General features: G+C 42.6%; 1 pseudogene; it reads left to right on the top strand.

Moving 5' to 3' along the window:
* Positions 1-255: 255 nt before the first annotated feature.
* On the top strand, positions 256-1,078 carry LOC112825479 (small ribosomal subunit protein eS4, X isoform-like; annotated as a pseudogene).
* Positions 1,079-7,448: the final 6,370 nt, after the last annotated feature.

Genomic DNA, 7,448 nt, shown 5'->3' with positions numbered 1-7,448 from the left:
TCTTGAATCTTGATTCTAGATTCCTGATTCAGGTCTGTACAAGCAGATGAGCATAAATTTTCTTCCTCCATGAATGTGTAGGAAGAAACTTTCCCACATACCTTTATACTAATGAGGTAGTTCTAAAATACATTAGTCACTATGGCAAAAAGAGCCCAAATTTTGATGATGTTCAAAACTGTTTTTCCTCCTACAAATGAAAACCAGGTTAAGAAAAAGTATATGCATCATTGACTTTTTGTGCCTAGCGCAGCCATGGCTCGTGGTCCCAAGAAGCATCTGAAGCATGTAGCAGCTCCAAAGCATTGGACGCTGGATAAACTCACTGGTGTGTTTGTCCCTCATCCACCCACTGGTCCCCATAAGCAGAGAGAATGTCTCCTTCTCAAAATTTTCCTAAGGAACAGACTTAAGTATGCCCCAACAGGAGATGAAGTAAAGAAGATCTGTATGCAGCATTCTATTAAGATTGATGGCACGGTCTGAACTGATGTAACCTACCCTGCTTGTCTGATGGATGTCATCAGCATTGACAAGACTGGGAAGAATTTCCATCTGTTCTATGACACCAAGGGTTGCTTTGCTGTTCCTCGGATTACACCTGAGGAGGCCAAGTATAAATTGTGCAAAGTGAGAAAGATCTTTGTGGGGACAAAAGAAACCCCTCATCTGGCGACCCATGATGCTCACACCGTCCGCTGTCCTGATCCTCTCATCAAGGTGAGTGACACCATGCGGATTGATTTGGAGACTGGAAAGATTGTTGATTTCATCAAGTTTGATACTGGTAATCTGTGTATGGTGACTAGGGGTGCTAACTTGGGAAGAATTGGTGTGATCACCAACAGAGACATCCTGGTTCTTTGGATGTAGTTCACATGAAAGACGCCAATGCTTTGCCACCTGGCTCTCCAACATTTTTGTTATTGGCAAAGGCAACAGACCATGGATTTCTCTTCCCTGTAGAAAGGGTATCTGCCTCATCACTGCTGAAGAGAGAGACAAGAGACTGGTGGCCAAACAGGGCAGTTGGGTAAAATGGTCTCTAGGTGACATGATTGGAGGTCTTTATACTTAATTAAAGATAATACAGCATGAATAAAAAAGTATACGCATCACTGAATGACATGAGACCCAAGTGAATGACCTCAGATCCAAAGAGATGAGCTCTTATTCTACACATAGATCCAGAACAATGACAGTGGTTCTTTTTTCCCTGTGTGATAGTTAATGTGTCAACTCGGCTAAACCACAGGACTCAGATATTTGGTCAAACATTCTAGATGTTTCTGTGAAGGTATCTTTTAGTGAGATTAATATTGAAATCAGTAGAGTTTAGGTCTTAATAGAAAAAGACTCACACTTCCCCAAGCAAGAAAGGATTCTGCCAGCGACTGCCATTGGATTCAAATTGCAATTCCTTCCAGAGTCTCCAGACTGCTGGCTTACCCTGCAGGTTTTGGACTTGCCAAGCCTCCAAATCATGTGAGTCAATTCCTTAAAATAAATCTCAATCTCTCCCTCACCTTTTCCCTCTCCCTCTCAATCTCAATCTTTACATCCTGTTGCTTTTGTTTCTCTGGAGAACCTATTACCTCCTGCTATAGCTGAATTGTTAGATCAAGCGATGCCCCTGTGGCATGTCACCATTGGAAAATAAACCTAATAAAGCTGTATAAAACCATTTAGAGCTGTAGGTGAAAAGAGAGCATAATCCTTAATTATTAACAAGGACATCTACCTCTTCAGGATTATGAAGTATATTATTGTTAACCTTCTTTATGAAGATGAAGCCATTAATAGTGGTCAGAGCTGTTGTTTTGCTTGGATCTTCAAGCATGATGGTATGGGCAATGCTGAATATCCCTAGTCTTTCTTCCACTCATTGGTAATGAAGAGTAGGCAGATAAAGCACCATCTATTTCCTGGGAAGCCACTAAGTACTAGGGATTGATTCCATATTAGTTTCCAGTGGTTGTTTTAACAGATTACCGTGAGCTGTTTATTTAATTTTATTTATTTTTTAAAAGATTTATTTACTTATTTGAGAGAGAGGGAGGGGCCGAGGGAGAGGGAGAGAAAGGCTTAAGCAGACTCCGTGCTGAGTGCTGAGCCCACCACGGGGCTTGATCTCATGACCCTGTGATCATGACCTGAGCCAAAACCAAGAGTCAGATGCTTAACAGACTGCACCACCTAGGTGCCCCCCCCCCCGAACTGTTCAAAACAACAGAAATCTTTTCTCTTACTGTTCTTGAGGCCAACAGGCCAAAACCAGTTTCACTAAGGTTAAATGAAGGTGTCAGTAGGCCATGCTCCCTCTGGAGGCGAGAGGAGACAATCCATTCCCTGCTTCTGGTGGCTGCCTGCCTTCCTAGACTTGTGGCTGCTGCGTTCCTCCACCTCCGGGGCCTTCCTGGCCACATTAGTTTTCATTTCTCTTTAGCTGCCTCTAACCTGGAACAGTTTTTAAATCTTCCCTTGACTATCATAACCTTGAGAATTTTGTAGATCATAGGATAGTCATTTTATAGGCTGTCCTTCAATTTGGGTCTGTCTGATGTGTCCCCATAAGTAGGTTTTGATTATGTATCTTTGGCAGAGCCGTCGTGAAAGGGGTACCATGGCTCCTGGCAGTCTGTCAGTGCATACGGTTTATTCTGCTTCATTACTCATCATGTTAACGTGGATCACTTGATTACAAAGGAGTTTGCTAGCCTTCTCCAGTGTAAATTTACTGTGTTTTCCTTAGTGATTAGCGAATATTTTGAGGGATGGTACTTAGAGATTATCTAAATATTCTGTTCCTCATCAAACCTTCAATTTCTCCATTTATCTATCTAAACATTTATGTATTTATATAATGGATTCCTCTGTTATTTCATGTGTTCTAATTCATTACTCTCATTATTTATTTCGATGCTCTGACTCAGAGTTAGCCAGTGGGAGCTTCTTCAAACAGGCTTCTTCTTCCTTTGTTGTTGTTGTTGTTGTTTTTAATATTTTATTTATTTATTTATTTGACAGAGAGAGAGAGAGAGAGAGAGAGAGCACAAGTAGGTCGAGCAGCAGGCAAAGGGAGAAGCAGGCTCCCCACTGGGCAGGGAGCCCAAAGCAGGACTCAATCGCAGGACCCTGGGATCAAGACCTGAGCTGAAGGCAGACACCCAACTGACTGAGCCACCCAGGCACCCCTTCTGTTTCCTTTTGACATGGGCCCATCATTTTTTTTTTTTTTGAGCACTTCCTTAGTTATGGCTGAACAAGATGTTCCAGGCTCATTGTTTACTTTTTCTGTCTGAGCTATGGAATCAGCTATTTTCCCAAGTTCCCTGAATCCTTTAGTGGAGAATGATATTTATTTATTTATTTATAAATATTTTATTTATTTATTAAATATTTTATTTATTTGACAGAGAGAGACACAGCAAGAGAGGGAACACAAGCAGGGGGAGTGGGAGAGGGAGAAGCAGGCTTCCCTCAGAGCAGGGAGCCCGATGCGGGGCTCGATCCCAGGACCCTGGGATCATGACCTGAGCCGAAGGCAGACGCTTAACGACTGAGCCACCCAGGTGCCCTTTATTTATTTATTTAGAGAGAGAGCACACATGTGTGAACGCAAGTAGAGGGAGGGGCAGAGGGAGAGAGAGAATCTCAAGCAGACTCTGCTGAGCATGGAGCCCGATGCAGGGCTTGATCTCATGACCTGAGATCAGGACCTGAGTTGGGCATTTAACCGACTGAGCCACCCAGATGCTCCTAGTAGAGAATGATATTTAGAATGAAGACCTGGGTGTTAGGTGTGGTCATTTCCACTGGGGAGTTGCTAATCCTACACCCTTTCAGGGAACAGTTAGGAAATTTATATATACACACACATTTACAATTATATTTGTTTATCTACATATATTGAAAACTATGTGTTCACGTTAATATCTTCAATTCTAATCCAACAACATAAGGTTCATTATAATTTTCTCCCTTCCCATATTTGTAACTTCCTTCTCTGATAAAGAGAAACCTGGCTCCCATCATGCATAATATATCTACTTATTTGGTCTTCTCACCTGCTCATTCTCTGACACCCTGCTGTGGGCCACCATGTCTCTTCATGCCTTCACCAAACCCCTACCTTCCATGGCCCCTCATAATGGCTTTTGGACTAAATTGTTCAGAAAGGAAAGGGAAGGGAAAGAGAACAATTCTGTTCAGCCTATTTTTATTGAATGTGTAGTGCAGGCAAAAGATTATGCTGGGTGCTGTTTGGGATGTAGAAAAAAACAAGATGCTTTGGAGTTTATAGACTTAGCTGACCCCTGGGCTAGGTTATACAGCAATAACAAATGGCTCCCAAACCTCAGGGGCTGAAGACCACAATAGCTTATTTCTCACTCATGTTTTATGTCCTTTGTGTCTCTGTTCTGTGTTATCTTTGTTTCAGGACCCAGGCTGAAGGAACGAGCCATTTTAAGGATGTGCTGATCTGGGGATGATCTTGCAGTAGGGAAAGGTTGAGAGGAAAGAATAAAATGATGGTATGTGAGCCACATAAAAATGAATAGATGTGCTGTCCCATCTTGGGCATGCTGGGTCTTAGAGCTTCTGAGGGGAAGTAGCCTATATCACTTGTGCTCATATTTCACTGGCCAATGCATGAATGGAGTGAAGAGGCACAATCCTTCTAAGAAAGAGAAAGTGAATATTTGGGGAAAATAATGCATTAAACCACTTAGAGCTGTGAGAAAACAGACAGTATACACCTAGCAGGCACGGTGTGAGAGAGGAAGATGCTAGTCCATTTAATCCTGCTTTGCAGTGAGACGGGTAGGAAAAATATGACAAACTGAAGGGTCTGGTCCATTTTGTGGTCTTAAAGAGAGAAAGATTTCAGGTGAAAGTGAGAAATAGATAAAAGTGACAATAAGGATTCTTGCCTGGATAGGACAAACAGAAGAAGTAAGGAAAACAGCTCATTCTTTAAGACCTGGAGAAGGAACATAATATAACATGTAACATTTCTGAGGAGGCAGATGTTTGGGTTAATAATTAAGATTTGCACTCTCCTTTCACCCACAGCCATACAGGGTTTTGTAGAGCTTTATCAGATTCATTTCCCAACAGCGGAATTCCATGGGGCTGTCTCTTGGACTAACAATTCATTTGTAACAAGGGAAGAAGAACCCACTATCACTGGACTGGATATATGGACAGAACGAAGATTATATATTGAATTTTCCCCAGTCTAATGGTTGAAAATAGTATCTCCTTGTAGTTTCAGATTTCACTTGTTATGAGTGAGGATGAGCATCTCAAGTTCTGTGTCCCTATTTTCATCTTATTGGGCTGTTTTTATTAATACTCTACGCCAATTTTTCTATTGGGTTGTGGGTCTTTTTCTAATGATTTCTAGGAAAGGTTGAGAAGGATTTTGTTGGTCAGGGTTGAGATGAGGAATTCTGCCAGAACTGTGCCAGGTGCGAGGGATGGATGGGATGCAGTCCTTGCACTGAGTATCTCCTTCTAGGTTACCGCAAGTGAAAAGACTCACCTGTTTCAAGTATTTAGAAAATAGCCACGAGTTCAAGTGGTGGGGCTTAAGGTTCATGGTGTGCTTTGGCAGCGGCGCAGTCCCGTTCTGGGCAAAGAGAATTTCTTAGTGTCTCAGGTTGGGCTCCCTAAAGGCAGACTGAGGTGGGAGTCCAAGCGATTTTTTTCTCTCAGGAGAAGACGAGTGAGAGAGCCAGGACAGGTTGAAGGAGGAAAACTAAGCAGGAATGTGGTCTCCTTGGGAGATGACCTTCAGCCTGGCCCCATGAGGAAGCTCCAGGGCATGGACTGCGTCACAGAGATGATGAGCCCTTCCTAGAGAGAAGCAACGTGCCATTTACCCTCTGTGCCAGTAAGTGATCGGTGGGCGCCGGGTCAGGGGATGGGGGAGAGCATAGCTTCCAGGTCAAGATGGCTTCAGTTTGGTGGAGGTCGGTTCTCTCAAGAAGGGAGACGCTGTGAGTTGTTCGCAGCTACCTCTCACTGCAGCTGAGGGACAGGTGCACCTGTCTCTAAAAGGAATCCGGGCGGGGCACCAACAGCTTCCATTGCATTTAGTAGGAGTCGGAGTTTCCCCCAGAATCCTGCAGTATGTGCCAATGTACAGTTCCAACTGTGTACTTGAATGTCCCCTGAAAATGTCCCCAAATAGCAAGTGAAAAAGCTTTCAACAAAAGCTAATGGATATAGCCCAGAAACATAATTATGAGACTCATGAATCAGTTTGACTTGTAGTTGCATTGCCTAGGATAATCATTTGTTATCTTGAGCAAGACACTCTGCTGGGACTCAAGTGTTAGTTTATGAACACTTTGATTATTCTGGAGTCCCAGCCGTAAAATGCCAGAAGCTTGACTCTTCAAATATATCACTTAGTTACAGGTGGTAATGCCTCCACTGATTGTGGCAGAGGTTAGCCCAAGCAAATATTTATAATTGACAATGAATGTGTGAGCAGGATGCTAATGAATGGATGTGCTGATTACTTTCCCCTGCCACAAACGTTGGCTCATGTTTGGTTTAACTGTCAAACTGACACTGTAGATTAGAAATGACAGAATGCTGGCAAAGATCCACAGTGGGGAAGAATATTAAGAAAATTAGCAAACTGTAACTTTTGATACTTCTATTTCCAAATATAAATTGTTTGTGGGTGTTAGCCGGAGGTTATGGCTTAATTATAGGCCTAAAAGAAAAGCAATTAGATTTACAAGTAGGTTTAGATTTTTGAAGTCTTTCATTTTAGCACAGGAAGCCAAGCTGATGACATCTTGTTGGATTCAGGTGGATATATTTGAATTTAGATATATAGATAAAACAAACATTTTGCTCTTTCCAGTCCTTTCCTATTATAAATGTTAGCGTTGAGTTTTTTATTATAGCATGTAATGTGTTTATATACTTGCATATATTGGTTTGGCTTGTCAATAACATCATTCTATGTATTCATGGTGGTCTTGGCTGATGGTATTATCATTCATGAAGGTGACCAGCCTTTTCAGCAGAGTTATGTTGGTGGCTTTACGTGTTGATATTTCTTGTGGCTGAACCTATCAGCTGCGGAGTATGCCTTTCAATGTCATTCGTTAGCTCTTGCTGACAGGGCCCTGAATGCTGAGGTGTGGGGGTGCGCCTTCCAGACAGGAGTGTTTCTCGTAGTTATGGCAGACAGACAGACCATGAGCTTGTGGGTGCCTTGGTGGGCACTTTGTTCTCCAGTGACCCACCAACATCTTGACCTGCTTATTCTGTGGGCTGTCTCATTGTGTAACCACTGATGGGGTTAAGTGCGCTTTGGTCACAGCTTTTCCTAGAATAGCTGTACAGGGATGCGTGTACCTTGCTGTTTTTTCTTTTCCTTCCTTTCCTTCCTTTCCTTCCTTTCCTTCCTTTCCTTCCTT

Source organism: Callorhinus ursinus, unplaced genomic scaffold (assembly GCF_003265705.2).
Source record: "Callorhinus ursinus isolate GAN/ISIS: 27379988/994484 unplaced genomic scaffold, GSC_fseal_2.0 scaffold4, whole genome shotgun sequence".
NCBI classification, from domain to species: domain Eukaryota; kingdom Metazoa; phylum Chordata; class Mammalia; order Carnivora; family Otariidae; genus Callorhinus; species Callorhinus ursinus.
Note: the sequence above shows the minus strand (reverse complement) of the source record. Positions and strands in the feature narration are given on the sequence as shown.